The following is a 27,266-nucleotide window of genomic DNA, read 5'->3' as shown; positions in this document are numbered from 1 at the left end:
AGGTGATAATTTTCCTTGCTCTGAAGTCTGCTTTGTTTAGAATTAATGTAGACACTCCACCTTTCTTTTGATTAGTGTTAGTATGGGATATCTTTCTCCATACCTTCAATTTTTTACCTGTCTATGTTTTTATATTAAAGTGGGTTTATTGTGGACAACATAAAGTTGAGTCTTATTTTCTTTTGTCCATTCTAGCAGTCTATGTATTTTAGTTGGTGTACTTAGGACATTTACTTTTAAAATGATTATGTATATAGTTTGAGTAATATTTACCATATTTGTAAGTGTTTTCTCTTCACAGCACTTTTATTTTGTTTTTCTTTTATCATCACCTTTTTTCTGCTTTCTCTGGTTAATTGAGCATTTTATGTGATTCCATTTTCTCTCTTCTCCTGGCGTATCAATTATACTTCTTTCTTATTTGTTTAGTTGTTTCCCTAGAGTTTGCAATATATATTTACAACTAATCTAAGTCCACTTTCAAATAACACTATATTGTTCCATGGGTAGTGCTGATACCTTAGAGCATTCCTAGTTCCTCCCTCCCATTCCTTATAGTACCACGGTCATTCATTTTACTTATCCATTTGATATAATCACCCCATATGTTATTGATATTATTACTTTAAACAAATTGTTACCTATTAGATCAATTAAGAAAAAAATTTGTACTTTGTCTTCATTTATTCCTTATCTAACATTCTTTCTTTCTTTATGTAGATCTGAATTTCTGACATATATCATTTATGTTCTCTCTGAAAGACATCTTTTAACTTTTCTTACAAGGCACGTCCACTGGCAACAAATTTCCTCAGTTTTTGTTTGTCAGAGAAAGCATATATTTCCCCTTCACTTTTTTTAATGTGGTAAAAAACATAACGAGATCTATCTTCTTAACACATTTTCAAGTTTATAGCACAGTATCCTTAACCCCTTATCAGATAGATGGTTGCAAATATTTTCTCCCATCCTGTAGACTGACTTTTCATTTTGTTGGTTGTTTCTCTTGCTGTGAAGAAGCTTTTCAGTTTTATGTAGTCCCACTTATTTATTTTTGCTTTTGTTGCTTGTGCTTTTGGCATCATAACCAAAAAATCATTGTCAAGATATTTATAAAAGTATAAATGCAAATTGCCAACAAACATATGAAGAGTCTACATCACTAATAAAAGTAATGAAAGTAAAAACAGTAAGAATACTTCCTTCCCTGGTGAAACTTGTAAGAATAAAATAAAAGTGACGTTGCCCTTTAGCGATACCAAAGTTAGCAGTGAAGAGGCTCTCTTAGGTACTGCTGCCTGATGTATTCACGCCACTGCTAGAGAGCAATGTGTAAAATACGTATCAGGAGCCAATGCAATATCGACCATCCCCCTGGTCATTTTACTTGGATGGATTTATCTGAAAAAAATAGTTAAAGATGTAGACAAAGATATTTATTTATAATTGTAGAAATTGAAGATAATTCAAATGTGAAATTGTGAAGACTCTTATGGATTTCCATACATTTGGATTGTATGACACTAGGATATTTAATGACATGGGCAAATGTTAATGGTATCATTTTAAGTAGTGTTATGGGATGAATTGTATCCCCCCAAAATTCATATGTTGAAGTCCTAACCCCCAGCACCCCAGAATGTCACTGTATTTGGAGATAGGGTCATTAAAGAGGTCACATTAAAGTGAAGTCTTTAGGGTGGGCCCTAATCCAATATGACTGATGTCTTTATAAGAAGGGTAAATTTGGACACAGACACGTACAGAGAGAAGACCATGTGAAGATACAAGACAGCTATCTACAAGGCCAGAAGAGAGGCCTCAGAAGAAACTTACTCTGCTGATAGCTTGATCTGGGATTTATGACCTCCAGAATTGTGGGAAAATAAATTTCTGTTGTTTAAGCCACCCAATCTGTGGTACTTTGTTATGGCAGCCCTGGCAAACTAATACAAGTAGGGAAATAAATGTATGTGTGTGTGCATGCATGCAGTTTCTTTGTGAATATGTGGACTATGACACCAATTTTGTGAGTGTATATCTATATTAGCACTAAAGTCCTAGAAGTACGTATGCCAAAATGTCAACAGAAATTATTTCTGGGTAGTAACAGGAGGTAATTAACATTTTCTTCTCTAAATTTTATAATTTTTTAAAATGTTTTCACCAACTGTGGCTTCTAAGTAATTTACTCCAAATACTTAAAATAAAATATCATTGGTTGGGGGGCTGGCCCCGTGGCCGAGTGGTTGAGTTCGCGCGCTCCGCTGCAGGTGGCCCAGTGTTTCGTTGGTTCGGGTCCTGGGTGCAGACATGGCACTGCTCATCGAGCCATGCTGGGGCAGCGTCCCTCATGCCGCAGCTAGAAGGACCCACAACGAAGAATATACAACTATGTACCGGGGGGGTTGGGGAGAAACAGGAAAAAAATAAAATCTTTAAAAATATATATATATATCATTGGTGGGATCCCCACACATTCAACATTTATAAATATTTTGTCTAAGGATGAATTGAAGTGCACTTTTCATCATAGAAGAAAAGTATTATACTAATAAAATTAATCTAAGCATAATATTAAGGGATATATTTATTTATCTAAAATTATAATATATTTAAAAAGTGGAAGCCTGTAGCTGATTTGAGATAATTTAGTCTTAATAGCAAACTCGTTTTTATATAGTAAATGTAACAAGGCTTTTTCAAGGCAGCATTAAGTTATCTTTTACAGTACCATAGTGTTAGTGAAATTTAAAATGGAGATTTATTGCTACATAAACATAGCGTTTATTACACCAGATGGGATATTTCCTGTCATTCAGAGGACTAAAGTTTATTAAGGAGTGCTTAAGCGTCCTAACCAATTGAAAAGATAAAGCAGGAGTCTTCAAATCTCCTTAATATTAATTTTTAAAAATGATAGATAAATCCTACTAAGAGCAATAAATTGCCTTCTGCAAGTTCAAAGTAATTAACACTTCGGTTGGAGATACATGTATCCCAAATAAAATAAACGTTGTGTTTCAAATGTTGTATCATATGATTCAGGCTTGTGGATTTCAAACGAAAGTGACATTCCAGAAAGTTTCCAGGATAGTACTAATTTGCAGCTCTTTTCAGCCTAAATAAAAGTCATCTCCTATGCCTTGTAGTGAATAATCTAAACTAAACTACCTGACATTTCCACTCAGTCCAAAGAACAGACTGAAAATGCTGAATTGTCAGCAAAGCTTTGATGTAAATTAGTGGTCACAGGAGACTGCAAAGAAGAACATAATGTAACCGTCAAGTCATCAAAGGGAAGCCTTCTTCCTTTAAAGAAAAAAAATTTCCGACATGCTTCATCTGAATTAAAGAATCATTTGGCCTCATTATTTTAAGGTACAGTTTCCCCCCCAATAAATAGCAAGATAATTAACACTGAAAAGCAATTGTTTTTTCCAAATGATCCAAAAGAATTATAAAAATACAAATCAGAAACAAGCTGTTATTTGGCATGTGAGACCTTCTTTTTAAATATTTTAAACAATGTTTAAGCTCATGACTATCTCTCATGGATCAAAGTAAAAGAAAAGCAGGGAAAGCAACAAACTTGAGCATACTATTGAAATCATTTTCTTGAAAAGTTAAAGCTCATTTTTTTCTCTTCTGAATAAAACTACTTCCAATAGACTATATGTCTATATCTTTTCTACACAAAACATGATCTTCACACTAAGCAACACTGACATCATTTCAAACTTGCCAGAAAATGCAGATTCTCAGGCCTTACCTCTGGCTAACTGAATCAGAATCTGCATTTTGACAAGATTCTTGTGTGATTTGTATGCATGTTAAAGACTGAGACACACTATTCTACATGATAATAGCTCAAATTTTTCAGAAGCAAGGCTTTGTTGCATTTTAATACTTTGTTCAAACCATTTCAGACCAAAGAATCGGCAAACAGCAATTTGTAAACCAGGTTTACTTTGCATATGATCTTTCTACTCCATAGAGCTGTGCTCCAGGTATCTAAGAATCCAAGAATTATATATGTTTTTCTAGTTGGAAGGAAAAAAAGCGTAAAGATGATCCTGTCCAACTCTTCACACAGGCAAGACACTTCTCTACATCGTAGATATTGTGTCAAAGTACATTCAGTTGTAAACAATGAAGGACTCAAGAAGGGCTTAAACAGGAGAATTTTTTTTTATCTTAAGCAAACAATGTCCTCCATTAAGAAGATCATATTTGGCAAATTCTGTGGCTCAACATTATCATTAAGAACCCAAGCTCTTCTGATATACTCAACATATTGACCTTGTCTTTAAGCTGGCTCCCTTGATGGTTACTGAACAGCTTCCATAGTCCTAAATATGACTGAGCCATGAGAAAAAGTGATATTGCAGAGCCCTCCATGCTGGCTTCCCCTTATAGCTCACAGACCAGAGTTACATGTGGCAGGGGAAAGGAATTATCATGATTGGTCTTAGACTAATCAGGATTTATGCCTGAATCATATTAGGGGAGAAGAGTATGGTGATAAGCTTCGAAGATGCTTCCCAATGATTCCAACTCCTGGTCTTCATACTCCTGTGTAATCCCCACCCCCCTTGAATGTTAGCTTGACCTAGCTATTTGCTTCTAACAAATAGAATATGGTGAAAGTAATGGAACATCACTTGCAAGATTGGATTACAAAAAGAATTTGGTTTCTGACTTGTTTATTTCTCTCTTTCTTTCTCACTTACTCATGTTGTAGGCTTTTAATTAATACCAGCCCTGATATCAGTTCCCGTACATTAAACCCACATATATGGGGTTAAAACCAAAAGCACTCATCCTCTTTCCCTGCTTCTTTAGTTACACTCATATGTAAATATCTGTTTCTTTAAACTTTGACTCCCCTGAGCTTTACAACCAAATAAAAGTTACAAATTGTTAAAGCCCCATGACCTCACACCCAGCTCACACTAAAGTTGTGGCTAAGAATGGGTGCTTGAAGTTTATTACAGGGAAATCAATGTCCAGAAAATACCAAGAAACTGAAGCTTCCCAGGACCCAACTCCTCGGCTTCCTGGCACCAGAATCTACCATCCACCACGTGGCAGACAACCAACACCATCCACCTGCAGAGTTCCTTCTTTCACTATCCCCCTCCCTGCAAGCAGCCTCACAAAGCCAAATGCAGGCTGGTGGGAAGACACTGACCAGGAAGGTCACAGGCTCCCTCTCCTTACAAGCAGCCACATTCCTCAAAAACCTTTAAAACTCTTTACCCACTTCTTAACAGGGAACCAGCAGTTCTTAAGGCACTATCTTGCTGTGTGCTCCCTTTGCCTGGCAAATAAAAGCTGATTTTCCTTTTCACCCAAAACTCTGTTCTCATTATTTGGATCGACACCAAGTTCAGAGACCGAACTTTCAGTAACACTAACTCCAATGCATGCTAGCTGTCATATTGCAAGTATGCCCAGTAGCAGCATCTAGGAACTGAGAATGGCCTCCAGTCAACAACCAGCAAGAAGCCAGGACACTATAGTTCTACAACCACAAGAAAATGAGTTCTGCCCAAAATCTGAGCCTGCAAGTGGATCCTTCCCTAATCAAGCCTCCAGATGAGAACACAGTCTGCCCTACGCTTTGCTTGTAGCCTGGGAGAATTTAAGCAGAGAAACTAATTAGCTGTACCTGGACTTCTAGCTCACGGAAACTGTGACATCATAAATGCGTGCTGTTGTAAGCCACTATGTTTGTCTTAATTTGTTATACTGCAATAAAAAGCTGATATAGGTAGGTAAATGAAGTGTCTGCCACAGGCACTGTTAACGATGTCTTCTACCGACACAGAAAACTACTTCCAGAGATGGAGAGCCCTCGGCTCTTTAATGTCTACCATTTCATAGTGGTATGGTTTGATTTGCTAGAGAATCATTTCTAATGATGAGTCAGTTATGCCATGCCAGTGGAAACATTGGGTTGAACCATATGAAGTTGCCATTTTTTGCAGGTCAAAAATGATTGAAATTGGTTATTTTATATGGTTCAAGCTATATATGAAATTGCTTTGAAAAGAGTTGTAGTCAATATTGGTAATCTTCAGACTGAGACTTTGACTTTAAATGCACCAGTATGAGAGGACAGGCATTTCACCTTAGGATAGAAACCAAAGTTTTCCTTAAGTAAATGCAAAATCATTCATTTCAATTTTCAGATTTTATAAAAGACCTCTTATTCTTCAAAATGTTCCAAATATGTTTGAATATTTTTCAAAATTTCATATGGTAGTTCCATCTTTTTAGTCTTTGTTCTTTTGTCAAAATGTGTTATTTGGGCGAGGGGTGGGTAGAAAGGTAATTTAAGCAGATATCAGTTATCTGTATCTCAATTTGAAAGAATTTTTAGTCCTTTCTTAAACTCTTTGACTCCCTTCTTAAGGTTTAATAGGAAATGAACTTCATGCTATGAAACAACTTGAGCCTTGGTTTACTGATATAATGGAAAATCTCAAAAATTAACGATCTTTCTTAAAATGTTAATATGTGTGATGCATATTTAATATACTATAATATAACTTCTAAATGGCACTTGTGGATTGTGAAAATAAAACCTTTAAATTACTCCAGTATGTTCTCTAAAGCTGGACATTCTTGCTGGAAACTATACTACTTATCTTTAAATAAAGGCAACATCCTAATAATTGTTTCAACATATGCATTAAGTACTTTTAAATAGGTTCCTGGATTTTCCTCATAACAGATAATAAAACCACAAGTTCCTTATAAGTCTCTTGAAGATTACCGCAATAATGATATTATCCCTATAGTCATTAAAACTTCTGTGGAATTTCGAGGGCTATTTATTTTAAAACAGTATCTCCCAGCTGAGGACCTGGGACTCACTGAACCCAAATGTGGAAATAGATCTTAAGCAAATCCAGTAAGCCCCATTTCCATGAGGATTGACTTAGTTCTCTGTGGACCTACAGTTTCTCTAGATTCTTCTCACCTGCACACCCAGTGTACACTTGATGACCATTCAGTATTACCATAGAGCAAAGGAAATTCCCCAAAGCATTCTCAAGAATTAATACAAGCTTAAAAAGTTTGCACAAATGAAGTAGCTTCTGATTTATAAAGATGTTAAGTAGCAAAACTAGCCCTAGGCAGTAAGCAAAATGGAAAAAGATTTCCCGCAGCACTTCCCATTATTTTATCCTGGGGTTCCTCAATCTAGGAGTAAATTTGCTGTGCATAAGTCTGCTCGTGGCCTATTGATTACTAAGTCCAATAGAACAAAAACAAGAAAAGACCCACACAGAAGCATATCATGATTTCATAACACTAATGATAAAAAGTTCCTAAAAATTTTAAGAGGAGAAAAAAGAAGCATCATACTTGTTATTGGCAATACTGAATGTAGAATACATTGGAATAATGATTTAAAAGTTCTGAGAGAAAGATTTAGAATCTAGAATTTTCTAACCAGCAAAACAAACATATTTTTGGACAAGCAATGAATCAAGTCGTTTACTTCCAAAACATACTTTCTGATAATTTACTCCAGGTTGTACTTCAGCAAAATGAGAATAAAACAAATAGAGAGAAAGGCATGGGATTCAGGACACAGCAGGTGGATCATGGGAGAGCAGGTTAAAAAATCCTCTTTAACAATGTGCACCGGGCCTGAAAAAGGCTGTTCTTTGAATCAGGGGGACAAAGGCCTCTGGGAAAGATGTCTTTGTAGAAAAAAGGCAACACCATCCAGTAGATAGTATAATTCAGAGGACAGAAACACTGAAGTTTATAATTTATTCCTTCATTCAATGAAGATTTCTTGAGCGCCTCCTTTATTCTGTGTGCTTCTGTATGAGCGCAAGTCACAGTAGTGGGGAAAAAAATATACTTTTAAGGAAATTATATTCTAGTTGTAGATGATAGAATGTAAACAAATAAACAGATATATATGTACTATTTTGGATGGTGTTACGAAAGATAAGAAGGAAAAAGAAAGCATGGTGAACGAGAATGTTAGCAGCTGTTATTTTCAATAGGTTGAATTGAGATGTTCTCTCTCATAATAACTAATTTGAGCTGAAACCTAAAGTTTCAGGATCATGAAAGAGGACAATACGCGTGTAGTGGAGAGAATAAAAGGAAGTTCTGGAAGAGAAAAAGTAGAAACCTAATAAATGACCTCTTGGGACCTCACGGCCATAATAAATACTGGATTTAGTTCTGAGTGAGCTAGGAGACCACTGGATGACTTTGATAGGATCACTCTGATGTATGTAAAATAGCTTGTGAGAGAGAAAGAGTAGAAGGAAAACCAGTGATAAGACTATTAAAATAATTCACAGGAAAGATGATGGTTACTTGGAATAGGGTTTTAACAATGGAAATGACAAGAGATAGTTAGATTTGAGGTGTGATTTAAAGGTATAGCTGACAGGAGTTTTGGCTGGATTGGGTGTGTATGAGAGAAAGAGAAGAGTCAAGACTGACAGCAAAGTATTTGGCATGAGGAAGGGGAACAACAGAGTTTCCATTTATTGGGACAGGAAGAGTGAAGGAAAACAGGTTTGAGGATCAGGAGACAGGTAATGGGATATATAAGGCTGGAGTTCATGAGAGATATCTGGGATAGAGATACACTTCTCTTTAAGTGAAAGCAAATAGAAAATTAAGGGAAAAAAACATTGTTACAAGGCAGCCATGGTCCAAATATGTAGGAAGCTTATTTATGTATAAACGTTATATATATACTTTTTACATACATAAAGATATATATATATATATATATATATAAAATATCTTGATTACTGTAATGTCTTACTTCAAGTAAGTTAGGGTCAATACATTGTATTCAAAAGAAAGTATTGCAATCCTGGCACACTGCTTGATTGGTCAATAAACACTATTTACACAGTCATAGTATTTTTGTTGTATTTAATTTGCAGTGAATTTATTTCTAAGTTGTGCAAATTTACAGGCAAGGCAAGAAAGTTATGATTATGATTGAGGAAGAAAATGTAGGATTTAATGACGTTGACAAGTGTAAAAGTAAATCTGTAGGTGACAGATGGTGGGAGATGAGAAAGGAAAAGAATGTGAAGGATATGTGGAGGCATTGATATCCCCATCCTACACAGAAGGGACTCAAAATGCTCAAGTAAGTTATATAGCACAAGAAATTGAGGTATGAAGATATTAGTTAACATCATAAAGTTTCCCAACACAAGAACTAGTGATGGCCATCAGCTATTTGGATACAAGTGATTATAGGCGAAGGAATGAGTTAAAACTGCAAATTTCCTATTGAGTTAATCTATTTTTTCTAAAGCCAATCAGGACATGGAATTACAAACACATATATATATTTTTTAGTTTTGCAAATTACTTCAAGAAAAATTATATTGGGAGTCAAACATGGGCTAGGGAGAAGTAAAAGAAGAGATTTTCTATATATTTTCAGAATAAGCCCTGTTGTATTATTTGGTTTTTAATATTGATATAAAATGCTTAAAAGTTGATTAGAAAGATATTTATATTCTAAAAGACTCTATAAGCCTTTACTAAATACTGGGAAGAATAAAGTAGGTTTAAAAGGGTGCAAAAATTTAAAATGCTTCACTTTATGAAATACAAAATTTTAATTCTTTTCCTATTTAAATGTTTCCTAGGGCTGTCACGATTTGTCCTGTTTCACATCCATTTAATAACCTGGACAAGTGCACTGAGCCATCAGAAATTATAGGCTATAAACTTTGACCAAATGTCATTATAAAATTGTACGGTAATATTGTATTTGATATAAAGCCTTGTAAATATAGAAATAATCTTATGGCACTAAGTGCTTGAAAAATGTTAAATGCTAGGCTGAAATTGTCCTTCTCAGCTTGATAAGGAAGACAAGGTTGTATAATGTTTACATTCTTGTAATCACAGACAAAGGGCACTGTTCATACTATCCACTTGGCTCTGTCTCAAGCAAGATAAAACCCTACACACTCTGTGTTCACTGTTACCATGCTTAGAATTCCTCTCCCTACGTTTAATTTTATCAAATTAAAGCAAAGATTGCGAAGAGAACTAATTTATAATGTTTTAACCACAAGGTCTGTAAGGGTTTAACCACTGAAGATAATAATAACAAAAAATAGGGAGTGACTAGTCTCAAGTAATTAAATTTCTCCATACAAGTGCTGGGTGACTTTGTTGAAGAGACAATGTTGAATTCTCTTTAGTCTGACCTTCTTTCTACTGCTGGAAGAATTAAGTCAGTTAAAGCTGCCTCTGACCGTTCTGATTCAAACTTAACACGATATTTAATTTCTTCCTTAACTTCATGGAGATCTTGGCCTGGATATTTGCTTCCCTGGTCTTAAATGACCTCCCTGTAGATGGTTTCTTCTGACATACCAGCAACATGGAAGCGGCTTCTTGGACAGCTTTTTCTTTTTATGTCCAACACATGAAGCGAGAAATGTGAACCCTTTCATTACAAGCCCCACAACTAATAACTCCAACATTTTTTTCTGTTGGTGGTATCATAGGGGTTGAGGTAATAAATGACCTCACTCTTCAGTTGAGATTCTCTAGCTCAAAAAGAAATGCTTGGTCCAACCATATAAAAACGTCTAAAATTTGCAATAATCATAACACCCAGTCCAAAAGGTGTAGACATTCTGCTGGACTTCATGGAGGTGAACTGTGAGGATGCTAGACTGCGTCGTACTTTTGAAAAGAAATCTTCCTGTTCTCTTAAAAGCACTTTTATTCACACTCAGTTCAACTGGAATACCTACCTCATATTCCAGTCCTGATTTTAAGTAGGATCTTCCAAGTCAGATTCAGTTAACATCTCCATTTTTAAGGTGAAATTGCTTCTCCATATAACTTTCATGCTAAATGGATGGATCAATTGTCCTTGTTCTTAACTCTTGAATTCTTTGACCTCCTTTTTTCTCTCCTAGTGTGCATCTTAATCAAGCTTTTTTTTCTAGTTATTTGTATATTTTAATTCTTCCTTTCAAACCTTTCTCCCTTAGACCTAGTTCACCTGTTCTGCTAGAACAGCCCAACCTATCTGGGAGACAAGTGTTGCACAACACAAATTTGCAAGCAACTGCATTTATAAATTCTTTTCTTTAGAATTATTGCATCCTTGCTGAATTGGTTTTTTATTACACTGTGAAAACGTTCAGCAAAATTGACAGAAAGAGATCATCAAATTTAGCCAGATTCTTTTTAAAAAGGAAGTTATCATGAACACGGAAGTGCAAATATCTCCTGGAGATACTGATTTCATTTCCTTCAAATGCATATTCAGGGGTGAGATTGCTGGATCATATGGTAGTTCTAGTTCTATTTTTAATTTTTTGAGAAGCAATCATACTGTTTTCCATAATGGCTGTACCAATTTACATTCCCACCAACAGTGTGTAAGGGTTCTCTTTTCTCCATATCCTCACCAACATTTGTTATCTCCTGTCTTTTTGATAATAGCCATCTTAACAGGTGTGAAGGATATCTCATTGTGGTTTTGATTTGCATTTCCCTAATGATTAGTGATGTTGAGCATCTTTTCATGTGCCTGTTGGCCATTTGTAGGTCTTCTTTGGAAAAATGTCTATTGAGGTCTTTTGCCCATTTTTAATTGGATTATTTGCTTTTTTGTTATTGAGTGGTAAGAGTTCTTTATATATTTTGAATATTAACCCCTCATCAGATATATGGTTTGCAAATATTTTCTACTATTCTGTAGATTGCCTTTTCAATTTATTGATTGTTTCCTTTGGTGTGCAGAAGCTCTTTAGTTTGATATAATCTCACTTGTTTATTTTAGCTTCAATTGCCTGTTCTTTTGGTGTCTTATCCAAGAAATCATTGCTAAGACCAACGTCAAGAAGATTTTTCCCTATGTTCTCTTCTAGAAATTTTATGGTTTCAGGTCTTACCTTAAGTCTTTAACCCACTTTGAGTTAATTTTCATGGATGGTATAAGATGGGGACCAGTTTCATTCTTTTGCATGTGGATATCCAATTTTCTCAACACCATGTTTTGAAGAGACTATCCTTTCCCTGTTGTGTGTTCTCTGCATTCCCATGTTCATTGTGGCATTATTCATAATACCCAAGATATAGCAACAACCTAAATGTCCTTGGACTGATGGATAAAGAAAATGTAATGTGTGTGTGTGTGTGTGTATACACATACATATACATATATATACAGTAGAATATTATTCAGTCATAAAAAAGAAGGAAATCTTGCCATTTGTGACAACACAGACAAACCTGGAGTGCATTATGCTAAGAGAAATAACACAGACAAAGACAAATACTGCATGGCATCACTTTTATGTAGAATCTTAAAATAAAATTAAAAAACCAATTTGATGGAAACAAAGAATAGAATGGTGGTTGCCAGGGGATAGGAGAGAGAGAAGTAGGGAGATGTAGGTCATAGGCTACAAACTTCCAGTTATAAAAGGAATAAGTCCTGAGGATCTAATGTACAGCATGGTGACTATAGTTAATAATTCAATATTGTACACTGGAAAATTGCTGAGAGTAGATCTCTCATCACACAGGCACACAAAAGAGTTAACTATATGAGGTGATGGATGTGTTAATTATCTTGATCTTGGTAATCATGCCACAATGTATATGTATATCAAATCATCAGGTTGTACACTTTAATATATACAATTATATTTATCAATTATTCCTCAACAAAGTCAGAAAAAAAAGGAAGTTATCAGATAATGTGGAAAATAGCTTGTTTTTTTGGAGGAGATATGCATTCATATTTTTGATAGCTCCTTAAATGAAATATGATCACGGATAGATGGGGAATTGGTACACGCTGCTTTGCCTACATCTCACCTTAACACCTTAACTGAGATTTGGGTGTTTCGAATATGTTAAAGACATTACAAAGGAATTTTGAACAGTCAAAACTGAAAAATTAGTGTCCCCCTCTCAGGAAAACGGGGCTAGAGGTGACAAAACATGATTCAAAGTCTGAACTCAGACTCTTAATATACCCTCTGCTCTGTGCTACTGGAATCACAAACAAGCCTCTATTTCTCATTTTACCTTATTAACATACTGAAAATGAAACCCCAAAATACCACTCCAAAAGAGAATTTTAATTATAGTCCATGTCTTCCCATCATCAAGATAGGTCCTATTATCCCAAAAGAGTTGAAAGGAAACCGAACCACTATTTTCAAAAATACTTTATACCCTCTGTTGATTCTTTCACTCATTTCAGACACCTCTTCCCTCCTAAAGGACTAATTGGAAATTATACATCCTCTTTGGAATTCCCTTGGTGTCCTATTTCTTTTTTCTACGACATATGCCACCCTCTACATTATTAAAAAAGTTACATTTTATAGTCATCACATATTTTTGCTGTGGGATTGAAAATTATTTGAGAATTGATATTCTTTCTTATTCATCTATGTACCCTAATCACCAGTGAACCAAATCTATAGCGTTAGATAAACGTTGAACTGAACTTAAACTTTCACTTTCCTTCTCCACTTCATTATAATACTTACGCATTTTATGGGTAGCTTAACCAATGCATCAGCTTAAAGAATTCTACCTTTTTTTTTTTTAGTTTTATCTACGAGTAGTGTAATTTCTTGACTCACCCAATACAAATTATAAGGTGACCTAAGAATTAGCTCAGGGAAGTCTACTATTTCTCATCTGTAATAAATACCTTTGAAATAGAATTCCTAGTTAAAATTCTATAAATATGTGTAAGAATGCCAAGGAAAAATATATCAGTATTAGTTTTATATAAAATTGCTTAGCTTATTTCTAAAATTAGGAAATATATTGTTAAGAATTCATCTAAGGCAAATCAAATTTCTATTTTCTTGATTTATTTGGTATGTTGCAAAGAATTTTGTACTTAAATATATGATCAGAAAGTAGCTATAAGATTCAAAGCAATGACCTATATAGGACAAGTCACTGTGAAACTACCAATATTCCAAAACAAGCTATTGTCATTTGAGTATTCTGAATTAACTGCTCCTCAATTTAAGATATAACTACATTTTTAGTAATGTGACAAACCAAGGATCAACTAACACCACAGATTCACTACCTAGTCATAGCCTCAACTTGGTATTTTATTTCTTCCCGAGACTTAAACATATGAAATAAAGGTAGAAAACCTCCCTTAAATGTCATTTATCCAAAATATAAAACATAATTCAAGATAATTAAGAATGTTAAATATAATATGATATCAATACAGTTTATACAAAGTTTGTTTATTAAACCATTTGTTCATTCAAGAAATATTTATTCTGTAACTATTTTGTGCCACAAACATACTAGACTCAGTCCTTACATGTGTGGAGTCCATAGCCCAGCAGAGAAAGTGGATATTGAACAAGTAATAACAAATATGATAAATATTAACAAAGAGAATTTTTGCTCATTAATTGTAGATATAAATGGTCGCAGGTTAGCTTTTCTATGATATTAAACATATGTTGAAGGAATTTATGGATTTTCTAAAGCATCTAGTACAATGTCTTGTGAATAGATGATAAATATATATTAAATGAACAAAGAATCAATATATGAGCATAATATTCATATTGAGTACCTAAAGGCTGTAGTGGTATATGAGAAATGGCATGCAAAAGAATTTTACATGAGAGCTAAAATGCATGCTCTCAAATTTTATTAGAAACAGAATAAAAAAAATCAGATTTTCAAGTAAATAGTGGGAGACTTAGAATAGATCTAAGAAAGCTTTCCAAAGAGTGGTAGTCATTAAATATTATAATTTCTTTCCAAATGAAGTTGTCAAATCCTTCTCACATGTCTTTGAAAATAAGATGGGAGTTTCATCTGTTCAGGATGCTTTAATTGTCTCTACATTATGCCAAAACATCTGCTACTTTCAGTCAATAGTAAAAACTCCATACTGTCAATTCAAAGAATAAAATCAGCTCAATCACTTTTCTGGCATCACGTAGCTCAAATGAACCTATTGATTGACATTTTTATTTTTCTTCAAATTATTTGAGCTTAATGGAAACTCCAAACTCATGTAGTTCTGTTTGAGTGGGCTAACTTAACTAAGTAAAATTTCTAAATGCCTTTTCAGCTGTATATGCATTAAACAGTTTTTTATTCATGATATATGAGCATAAAATATGTTACCTTTATATAATTTGAATACTGTAAGTACACTTGGAAATATTTAAAGTGAGAAAATGGTAATGTCCATATTTAAATTAAAATGCAACTTACTAGAACTTATGAAGTTGCACTAAATATCAAAGGTGAGTGTGTTTTATGTACTTCGTGTGTATACTCGTCGTACATAGTGATATGCAGGGGAAAAAAAACCTTTGGAAAGAATATCCATTATACTATATAGAAGTGAGGATAATGAGAAGGAAATTGCTTTTTAAAAATTTCTGGAGAAAATAAGAACTTGGTTGATGCTCAATGAATACGTATTGGATAGGTTAATTGACTGGTTGTCTTATATTGTGAGACACTGAACTGAGGTATATATGATAAGAAGCAGTATGCTTAATCACTTAATCCAATGTGCTTAAAACAATGCTTAGTCTTAAATTCTTGGCTAAGGGATTTTCCAGTGAGAAGAGGAAATTGAACATCAATGGTACATGGGGAAGAAAATGCCTCTTATTTCATGCTCTACTTGAGTTTCTACCTTATGATTTTTCTCATAAAGTGATTACTTCTAGTGAACAAAATAAATTGGCTCCTTTTTATGTGCCTTTACATGTGCATAAATACCCAATATTTAATTTTTTCACAATATTTATAATTTAATTTATTGTTATAATTTAATAATAACAAACTTTTATGAAAAGTTTCCTTATGAACATAACATGAGGCTAAGTGCTTTACATTTCTTTCTTAGGAGTTACATCATCCAAATGGGACAGATACTCATTTTTGAGATGAGGTAATAAAGATAAGAAGAGATCAATAGTCATAAAAATTAATGGTTAAAAACAACACCTTCTCTGATCACAGTTCTTATTCTTATAAAGTAGTATAGCACACTACTTTGATTATAACTATTCACTTAATGTTACTTTGCAATTACTCAAGTCAAATTATCACTAGTAGCTATAAAAACTAAGCCTCAGAACTCAAACTTACAAAGGTTATTCATCATTCACGTGAAGTTCAATATGAGTGTTCCACATCGGCGAGTGGTTCTTCTTTAAGTGATACTTAGAGACCCAGGCTCTCTTTGGTTTGTGGCTCTGCCATTTTAAAAAATGACTTCCAAGTCACTGTGTTTCTTTGCCTGAAGTCAGAGGGGGAAAAAGGTGTGTTTAGGATGATGAATGGAGTTTTTCAAGAGCCAGTACTGGAAGCTGCACACTTCAATTCCACTCACATTCCATTCTCAATAATTCATTCATATGGACACACCTTATTGCAAGGGAGTTTGTGAAATGTATTCTAGCCGTGTGCCCAAGAAGAGGAATTAGGTTTCACCGGGCAGTTAGGCAGACTGTCACAACCCACTCTTCTGGTCACCAAATATCTTATGCAGAGAACACTCCCCAAAGAGAAAACCCAAAGTCTGATGCAGTCACTGCATCTAAACGCAAGTCCAGCATCTCCAGGAGATGTGCAGTAACTATTGTCAAGTGGATGTGGCTCTTCTTCATCTGGAGATCTATGAACTAAGAATGTAATCTACCGCTGTAGAAGGTAGAATAACACCCCCTCCCCACCCTCCCACCACAAGACATTCAAGTCCTAAGCCCCAGATCCAGTGAATATGTTGGGTTACATGGTAAAAGATAATTAAGGTTGTAGATGAAATTAAGTTTTCCAATCGGCTGACTTTAAGATAAGGAAATTATCATAGATTATCTGGTAGGGCCCAACGCAATCACAAGGATCCTTAAAACTGAAAGAGGAAGCTAGAAGAGAAATCAGAGTCAGAGGAGATGTAACAATGAAAGGATGTCAGAGTGATGTGATGTGAGGACTCAGTCAGCCACTGCTGGCTTTGAAAATGAAGGAAGGGGCCACAAGCCAAGAAATATGGGCAGACACTAGGAGCTGGAAAAGGCAAGGGCATGGATTCTCGGCTAGTCTCCAGAAAGGAATGCAGCCCTACTGACACAATTGATTTTGTCCCATTGATACCTGCATTGGACTTTTGTCCTCCAAGAGTGTAAAATAATAAATTTATGCAGTCTTAAGTCACTAAATTTATGATAATTAGTTACAGCATCAATAGGAAACTAATACAACTCTCTCCCTCTATAAATATCCAGTATACAAAGAGGGTGCAAGAACAGGATAACTGTGAAACTTTCCTATTTAGAAAAGGAAAAAATGGGGGAGACCCAGCAGTACTGGCTCACTGCAATAATATAACCTTGAGAGGAAGGCATTGTGATACCAGTTCTGTCCTGCCAATTAGGAGAGTTCCTTGATTACAGCTGATTTTGTTCTTTGAGAGCAAATTTCCTGTTTTTTAGTAGGTAAGGCTCACAGCTCCAACTCCTGCAAGGTTTCTCCTCTGTCATTATTCTCTACCTGAAATGGACTTTGGGGATTATGCTTTCCTTAGGTACTATATATTTTTGCAATCTGCTTCTTGCTCATGAAAATCAGGAACCATGATATTTTTGGTACTATAATTAAAAAATATTTTTTAAAAAACCTTAATAGGCTTATTTTCTATTTGATTCCAGGTAGTTCCTGTATTTTTAACCACATCGAAGTGTTTTCTAGACAGAGCTAGAACATAGTGTATTCTTTGGTTCTATAATGGTGGTGTGCTGTGGCCAGCTGGTACTAGCTTTCCAGAACTGATTTTCAGGAATTCTGCAAGCCTGTTGACATCACATTGGCAGTTTGAAATTGGCTATGGTGGGAGTAGTTATACCACGGACATTGGCAAATACTATAAATCGTGGCTCTTTTATTTATGTATTTTTTGAGACTAAAGTGTTCAAATTTTAATAGCACAGAAGCACCTATGATTCTATTTCTCAACTTAATGTCAAGACTTTCTGAAGCAATCAGTTGGAATGCTTCATAAGCTAATCATGGCTGCAAAATTGAGTTATGTCATCCAACTGAGTGGTCTGACTGGGGCTTTCATTCCCTACCTTTTAAATTCTTCTCTCTTGCTCTTTGGCACTTAGAATAAGTCAGCTTTTCTAGCCCTTTAAGGTTCTAAATTTCTGAAATACCTCTACTTCCTAAAGTTTCTGCTTGCAAACCAGCCAATTATTTCCAGTCTTATCTCCTAATGATACCTTCCAAAAAGCAGAAAGTAAATGTCAACCCATCATTATCACTGCCATTCAAGTTATTGCAGGCGACATTTTCACCAAACTTTTTCTCACTGTACCAGAGGGATCTCACTGCAATGTTGATTTAACTGCCCAGCCACTGTTCAACAACTAAGCTGCTCCAGACGCTGTAAGGTTTTGTTAAAATAGCACCCCATGTCAAGTTATCAATTTTTCATACTTGTTCAGGTATCATTACCTAGTATATTTGATGAATCGCAAAATCTTAGCATCTTAATACAGTAAAACTCATCTCACACATAAATCCAAAACTGATGTCTGTGATTTATAAGTGGCTCTTGTTCAAGTGGTGATTCAGGGATCCAGGCTCCTTCTCTCTTGTGGCTCCCTTATCTTCAAGATATTGCTTCCTAGGTCACTGTGCTCTTCTGCTACCAACTGGCTGAAAGCAAAAGAACATGGAAGATCATGCGTGGAGTGTTTCTATGGGGCAGTCCTGGAAGTAGGGTACTTAATTTCTGCTTACACATCTTTAGCTATAAATCATTCACATGGACACACTTTACTGCAAAGGAGGCAGCACATATACTCTAGCTGTTGGCAAAAGAAGAGAAGAAATGAATTTGTGAAAACAGAGCCAGTCTCTGGCGTAAGCATTTTTCATTGTTCTGCTAAGTATTCTATATTAATGATTAATGTTTACTCATAATTTAATTTTTATCTTATTTCACAGAATTTTACAATTTTGAATTAAACTGCAACAACACCATTATGCATTATTCACTCTGGATACTAATGGAATTTCCATTTCTAGAAATCACTATCTCCAAAGAAATTCATAAAATAGAAAGTATATAATGTGCAATACCCTGTAACAGGTTTACAAAATAGCTTCAGTTTTCTTATCTCTGAAAACAGTGTAGGTGCGGATTTGAATCAGAGGTAGTTGTGTTGTATTCATTAAGCATGTGGGCCATAGAATTGAACATCTTGTGTTTAATTTCTGATGCAGTATGAAACTTCAGTCTAGTTACTAAATCTCTTTGAGTTACAATGGGTTAGTCTAGAAAATAGGGATTAAAAACAGTAGCTACTTTATAGGATTATCGGGTGGATTAAACAAGAAAATGTGTATAGATCTCTTAGCTCAGGGCCAGATAAACAGTAAACACTGAATAAATTTTAGCTATTGATTACTGAGCACTCTTTCTGTTTGAATTACAATTTGCAAATTGTCCTCACTAAACCCTGTTACACTCTGGATGTTAATGCTGCTGTACTCACATTGATCACACTCATCCTGCACTTTTAACTCCACTGATAGAAAGAAGAACTTAATTCACATTTACTTCACTGCCAAACAGTGGAGTTTTTCAGATTTGTTTTTGGAAAGTCCATTATATTTTTATTTCCACCATTTAGATAATTGCTTTATGTCTTCCAAACATAGGTTTCTGATGTGCAAATAATCAAAAATAACTTGAAACCTTCCAAAAACGGGAAGAGTGATCACAACTTGAAAGAGAGAAAATGGCATGCCTAAATCCATGAAGATTAATGAGCTACTGTGATTCACGTGATATTAAAATGAATTTCTAGCAATGCCTGTTTGAAGCCTGACAGGACAATGATTAACATTTCTAGAGTGACTCTATATGCCAGGCGTTCAGAATGCTGATACATCCTAACTCATTCCAAGTTCACAAACACCCCAGGAATTAGGTACTATTAATATCTCCATTTTACAAATGAGCAAACAGTGGCATGATCAAGATACGTGGTTGTGCAAGATGTAGAATGGGTAAAACAAAATGATGTGGGGTCCTCGGTTTTCCCCTTGTCTTCTACCTTTGCTCCCTTTTCTTTCTTTTTTACTGTCTGTCTTTGAAATTTGACTAGCCAATAAGCCACAAGGCTTGCAAAAATAGTTCTTGAACATCTTATTCTGATGGTTATCAGAAGCTGGAACAAGGAGGATGAAAATAAGAACAAGCCTAAGCCATGGATTTCGGTTAAAGTGAAAAACTGCTGCCTAAGCCAAAACATCAAGGATATGCACCCATCTTCCCCTTATCCCATACAATCCTGGCCCTGCTTCAGTTGAGGAGTTACCTGATCTGCTGGTGCTCCCTTATGTGCATCAGCTAAATAAAGAGAGCCTTAATCTCTATTTGTCACTTAAATCATTTTCCTTTGACAAAGATAGCAATGCTAGTAAGTGGCAGGCTAGGATTTGCATGAACCCAGTCAATCAGGCTCAAGCTTTGATGCTCTTATGAACTTTATGCCTCCCTTTTTTTTAGAACGATTTTTATGGAAGTTTTCATGCACACACAAAAGTGGAGAGAATCCTATAATGAATGAAATCCCACGTATCCATCACGCAGTTTCAACAATTATCAACTTGATGTCATTGTTTCACATATTCTTCACCCCCATATACATTTCCTTTTTTGCTGGAATATTTTAAAGAAAATATTTCATGTTGACCATCACGTTCATTTCAATCTGTAAAAACTTCACTAGGCATGGCTAAATGACAAGAGCATTTTTTTTTAAGATTTTATTTTTCCTTTTTCTCCCCAAAGCCCCCCGGTACATGGTTGCATATTTTCTAGTTGTGGGTCCTTCAAGTTGTGGCATGTGGGATGCTGCCTCAGCATGGCTCAATGAGTGGTGCCATGTCCATGCCCAGGATCCGAAACTCTGGGCCACCGAAGCGGAGCACTTGAACTTAACCACTCGGCCACGGGGCTGGCCCCAATGATAAAAGCATGTTTAACATAACCAAAATGCTGTTAGCACACATTAATATTAACAATAATTAATATCATGTAACATGCAGTCCATATCTCACCAGTGGTATCAAATTTCACCAAAGGTCTCAAAGTTGTCTTTTTACCATGGAGTTATTTATTTTAATATCCAAAAATGCCCGTATGTTGAATTTGATTGTTTTGTTTCTTAAGGTTAGTTTACATAGTAACAGTCTCTCCTCCTTTTTTATGTCATTTATTGGTAGATAGAAACATGTCATTCTGTCTTGTGGAATGTTCTACATTCTGGATTTGGCAGGTTGCCTCTTCAAGTTGTCATTTTTGTTTCTCTTTCTCCTGTATTTTCAGTAAATTGGTCGTTAGATATAGAGGCCTGATTTTATTCAGATATCATTTTTAGGCAAAAGAAAGTCTTCATTTCAGTGTCATTTACTTCCTATTGTATCACATCAGGAGACACATGAAGTTTAGTTGTCCAATTTTGTGACTCTAACATTGATCAGTGAGTTCATGTGGTGTCAATTTGATTCTTCCATTATAATTTTTTCCCATCAAGCTTTTACCTAAAAATTTTAGCATCTATTGATGATACTGTCTTAGAACAAAGAGCATACAACACATATGACAGGAATGTCCCTTTTGCAAATGTCAGAAGATGCTTAGCTGGCACAGCAGGTCAGTGGTCAGCAGGTCAGTGGTCACAAGGTGAGCACAGCAGGTCGGTAATCAACCTTTAGTTACCAGGAAGAGATGCTTATCCTTAAAGAAATGCGGATATGGGGGGAAGTTCTATCCCTATCTCTAAGGGCATCATTCTTGTCTTTGGGACATGGTAAATATTTAAAGCAGATATACAACACATGCTCAACAGGCCCCATCAGGCCCTTTTGGAAAAACAAGGTCAGGCCAAATTAGTTTTAATGCAAATGGCTTCCTCATATCCTCCAATATATCCCATTGCTTTTCATTTATTTATCACTGACTATAAGCTCCTGACCTCCCTGTTCTTAGAGCATTTACTTTAGAAAATTTGCTATTGTAAATTCTTTTCTCTTCTCCTTTAGATGTAACTCTTTTTCCCAGCCTCTTGCAAGTTTTCCAACTCAGGAATGTCTTTCTCAAAGACCTGGGAGTCATCCCTTTGAAATGTAATCAAGAAAGATAGAGCCCCTATCTCCTAATCTCAGTGGGAGGGCATGAGCCTAACTTCAGTGAGAGTCAATTAGCGAATATAGGTGGACTAATCATATTGACCAGCCTCCCCTTAACGTCCTCTGGTACTTAACCACTAGCTCACTTCAGCACTTAAAAAGTCCTCTGCCTTTTGCTTCAGGGGAGTTGAGTTTAATCTCTCTTACCTATTGCCATAGTCTTGACACAATTTCAATAGTACTGTGTAAAATCTGCCTTGCCTGTTTAACTTGTTCAGTGCAATTTTTCTTTGACAAGAGAGATCATTATTTGGTTAATTTTTAATACTCCATGATTATTCCTTAGCTCATTTGTTTCCTGTGACTTTTGGAGAGGTTTTAATCACTTTGCCAGAGCAGAAAAATTGCATTTTTCTTAAAAGGTCATCAGTTCACATGAGCATTCCACTTCTCTTATCATTTCTACCTTTTTACCTTGTTCTAATAGAGTTGATTAATCCAATTCCTGACCTTCATCAACTAACTTGATGTGCCCTATATAAATTATCATAGCAAACCACATGTTTAATTTGTTCTGTTGTTTGAAATTTTAATAGTTTCCGTTTTCTTTGGTTGTTGTTGTTGACTCTTGCTCCAAATGTCCTGGGATTGGCTGCAAAGTACACATAGCCAGTCAATTCCTTCAACATCATTAGGCAAGCACTATATGTCTAGAGAGAAAAAGGAACTCCAACCTCCCCAGTTAGATTTGACTATTTTAGGGGTAGAAGGGCATGACCTGGTGGCAAGCTGGCCTGTTCTTCATGCTCCGCTGGCTTCCAGAGCAAGGATAGTGTAGGGACCTGAAATTGGCCACCCCAAGATATGTCTCTTTGGCATCAGGATTATTTGAGGCTGATTGCTTTTGATAAACTGGGACAGGGAAGCAGGCTCTGAGGAATGGAACTTGCCCTTTGTTAGGACACATTTACATTTGTAAGGTAAATCTCTATCTGTAAAAGTTGCCTCCCTCTCTGTACCAGGAAGAAGAAAGGAGATGACCTTCTCTCTAGAAACTCTTAATCAATACCAAAGGCAAGGACTTAAATCTGCATTTTATTGTGCTTCTCTGGTAACCTCCTGTAACTGACTTCCCTCCCCCTCCCAACGGTGGCATCTCCTTAAAGATTAAGCATCTTTCTTTAGGCTGGGAACCCATTGTGGCACTCATCTGTGACCTCCCAGCCCGAGGCAACACACCTGCCACCCTGGGGTGTTCACTGGGACAGCAGACCTATCTGTCGTTTCCATCGAGCGCTGTGCTGACAGAGCAGCCTCGTGACTATTGTAAAAGGGACATTTAAATCATATGTGAAACACCCTGTTTGGGGGTATATAACCACTCTGTGCACCCCACTTCTTCGGTGCCCTTTCTTCCTTTGGGAAGAAAGGCCCCGGGCCATGGTTCCTCATAAAGCTTTGTTTAATTTTCTCTTGCTATTCTGTCTCATGTGAATTTAATTCGTTCTCTGGCCAGACGAACCCACATTTGGGAAGAGGAAATGTCTTCCTCCCCTACAATAGTTTTCTTCTTCCCTTGTGATTCCTCCATGTGTTTTCCAATACAATAGATTTACCTTCTACTCAGTGCTGTCCATTTATAATCTTCATACCTGCCCCAGGTCCCTTTATTTTCCGAAACATTTCCCTAACCTTTACAATAAAAAAGCAGGGAGGGAGAGCAGCTCTAAGATTTTATTCTTCCTCAGTTCAGAAGCCATTTCTTCAAGATGAGACTTTAACATACCCCAAGAGAAAAACAAAGCAATCCCAAGCTTCCCAGTGTAAGAGAGGAGAAATAATTTTCCCCCTACCCTTCTAGGTTCTTGGCTGAGACTTGTCTGTAATAAAAGACAGATTAACAGGAGGAAAACCATCAGAAGTTTAATAACATGTGTATCTCCTGTATACGTGGGAGATACCCAGGAAAACTGAGTAACTCCCAGAAATGAGCCAAGCCAGCACCTCAAATACCATCTCCAGGTAAAAACACAAGAAGATATAGGGGGAGGGGAGGCCAGTTATGGAAAGTTTTCAGACAAAGCACAGTAATCAAGTACAAACCTTGTTATGCAGATTTAAGTCCTTACCTTCCCCATTGATAAGAGTTTGTAGAGATTAGAGTCATCTTTCTCTTCCTGGCACAGAGAGGGAGACACCCTTACAAATGGAGATTTCTCTTGTAAATGTAAATGTGTCTTACAAAAGGGGAACTTCTATTACTCACTTTCAGAGCTTTTCCTTTCTGTGCTGCTTCTTAAAAATAATCAGCTCAAAATAATCCTTATGTCAAAGAGGCATCTTTTGGGGTTGCATGTTCTGCTCCCCTTCACCAGTTTCCATGAAGTCAAGCACATTGCCAACCACACCCCTCCTTCTTGTATTTGTTGGCTCTGACTTAATAGGCCATCTTCCTCTTTACACAAAACTTATGTCTGAAATAAGGAAATCGGCTATTTGATGCTTCCGTGTAAACTTGGTAACTCAGTCTTATCTAAGAAATAAATGCAGTCTCACCTCAAGATCTTAGAACACTGTACCTGGCTGTTGTTCAGGCACATTTCCTTCTACCTTTTAAAAAGAGATTTCAAAGGAAAAGGTTTTAATGTACTTTTCCCGATGCTACAGGCCTAAAATAATATTTCAATTTTCTGCTTTTGAGGCACCTGATCCTAAGAAGAAATTTATGTCTGAAATCCAGTCCTATAAATGCCATTTATTTGTTCTTAAAACTAATGAATTAGTGCCATTAGCTGCAGAATCAAATTCTCCTGTGGATGGAAAGGTGGAAAAAGCAAAAAATGATATCCATATTAAAATAAAATTGCTCACAGTTAAAGTAATAAACTCGGTGTTTGTTTCCCCGAGGTTTTCCTCCTCACTTACTAGTCTTTTCAGGGGAAAGAGAATCAGTAAGAGTTAAAACATAACTCAACTCTAGGCTTTTCTTCTTGGTACTTGAAATCTCAACACTTATCAACCTAGAAAGTTAAACTATCAGTTTAGTATTATCTAAGCTGGTGTAATGATAAGATATATCTGAGATATATTTTTGAAACTTGGGGGTTTCAAATCCCTTTGGAGGATCCTAGATCAACAGTTTTTAAAGTGTAGTTTCAGTACCAGCAGCATTAGTAATACTTAGGAACAAGTTAAAAACGCAAATTCCTGGGCCTCTGTGTTTTAATAAACCCTCCAGGTGATTACTGTGCACACTGGCTCAAATTTGGCAACTGTTGCCTCACCCACACAGCTTTGGCTATCGGCATAAAAGGAATCCAGAAACTGCTTCTTGGGACTCTCTTGACCAGCTCGTTTGTCTAGACTTATCCCCAAGGCCTAACCAGTCATACATAGGGGAAGAGCAGGCAAATCTTACTGACACAACTTCCTAACCAAATAAATCTCTTTTAACAACCTAAACATCTCCAGTCCAGAGCTCCGCTTTCTCCGTCAGTCACACAAAGCTCTCTGCTTCCTCCTTCAGTTCTGGACACCCCTTTCTGAAATCTAAACGTAATACTGAAGAATCTTGGCAACAAAATCATCTCTTTAACTGCAGAATTTCGGATGGTTTGTATACTGGCGGAAGGAAACAATGGACACTCCATAAGTTCAAGATTTAATCAGCCAAGAAAGAGAAATTCGACAGAAGTGAGGTATTACGTAGGGCAGGGTTAAATGGAAAACATCGTGGATTGAATTTCCCTGGCCCCTGGGTTTCCTAATAAGATACACATCTGCCAGTGACGCCTTGCATACTGATATGTTCCTTTTAAGTAAAACAGTTGAACAATTGCTAGACTACTGCTCTTCTGTACTGGAGATTTATGTCACAGTACCAGAAAAACTTACCCTAATAGTCAACATATTTCTGTTTAAATGAAGGCAAACAGATCCTCCTTGTTTCTTGAATGAAACCTTCACGAAGGGGAAGCAACAAAGTTGGTCTTTGACCAGGTGTCCCTGCACCATAATTCTGCTGTCAGATTTTCAGGGTCTAAGAGTGCTCCCCTGAGAAATCATTTGTCCATTTTTTAAAATATGACATTTTCTTGTTTTTGGCATTTCCTCTTTGCAAAAGCTCCCCATATATTAAAGATCTAATTCTTTGATTACTATGTACGTTGGATATATTGTTGTAACTCACTTATCTTTTATATGTATTTTTATATATAAAGCATTTTGTTCATTATCTAGACAAATTTATTAATCTTTCCCTCTATGTTTCTACATCTATCCTAATTTTTAGAAACATACTGCTAATCCAAGGAGCAGATAAATATTCGTTTGCATTAAGTTCTAGTTTTTCTTTCAGGTTTTCGTTTTTCCCCTTTAAATTTTTTCAGGTGTATGTTGAAACGTACTTTGTTGTAATGTATGAGCTGCTTTCCTAAATATTTTTTTCCTCAAATGTATGCTTACTTTCTTGAATACCGTTTTTAAATAATCTATTCCTTCCAACTCATTTGAGAATCCATCTTTAAGATGGTCTAAATCCTTATTAATTCAGGCTTATATCTAGAATTTTTATTCTGCTGTATTCAAGTACTTATTTTTGAAATATGGTAGACTAAGTAACCCTTCATTCTAATTTTGCCAAATATACTTTAGTATCTCATCTCTTTTTTCTTCCAAAGGAAATCCAGTCTCTTATTGAGACATTGATTTCCTTCTCTCCAACTCATAATAGGAATTTAATTTTAATTAATTTGAGAATAATTGAAATCATACAAATGCAAAATTTATCTTTTAAAAACAGAGTTTATCTCTTCCTTTTGTTTGTATATTGTTGCATGACCCTCAATATAGAGTTTTATACCTTTGTTAATGCAGGTCCTCATATTATAGTTAAAGCATATTGAGAATTGTGTCATGTATAAATCAGTGAGTGTGTCTTAGTCCATTTAGGCTGCTGTGACAAAATACCACAGACTGGGTGGCTTATAAACAACATAAATTTATTTCTCACAGTTACAGAGACTTGGAAGTCTGAGATC

This window comes from Equus przewalskii, chromosome X (assembly GCF_037783145.1).
Source record: "Equus przewalskii isolate Varuska chromosome X, EquPr2, whole genome shotgun sequence".
Classification (NCBI taxonomy): domain Eukaryota; kingdom Metazoa; phylum Chordata; class Mammalia; order Perissodactyla; family Equidae; genus Equus; species Equus przewalskii.
The sequence above is the reverse complement of the archived record's forward strand: the minus strand, read 5'-3'. Positions refer to the sequence as shown.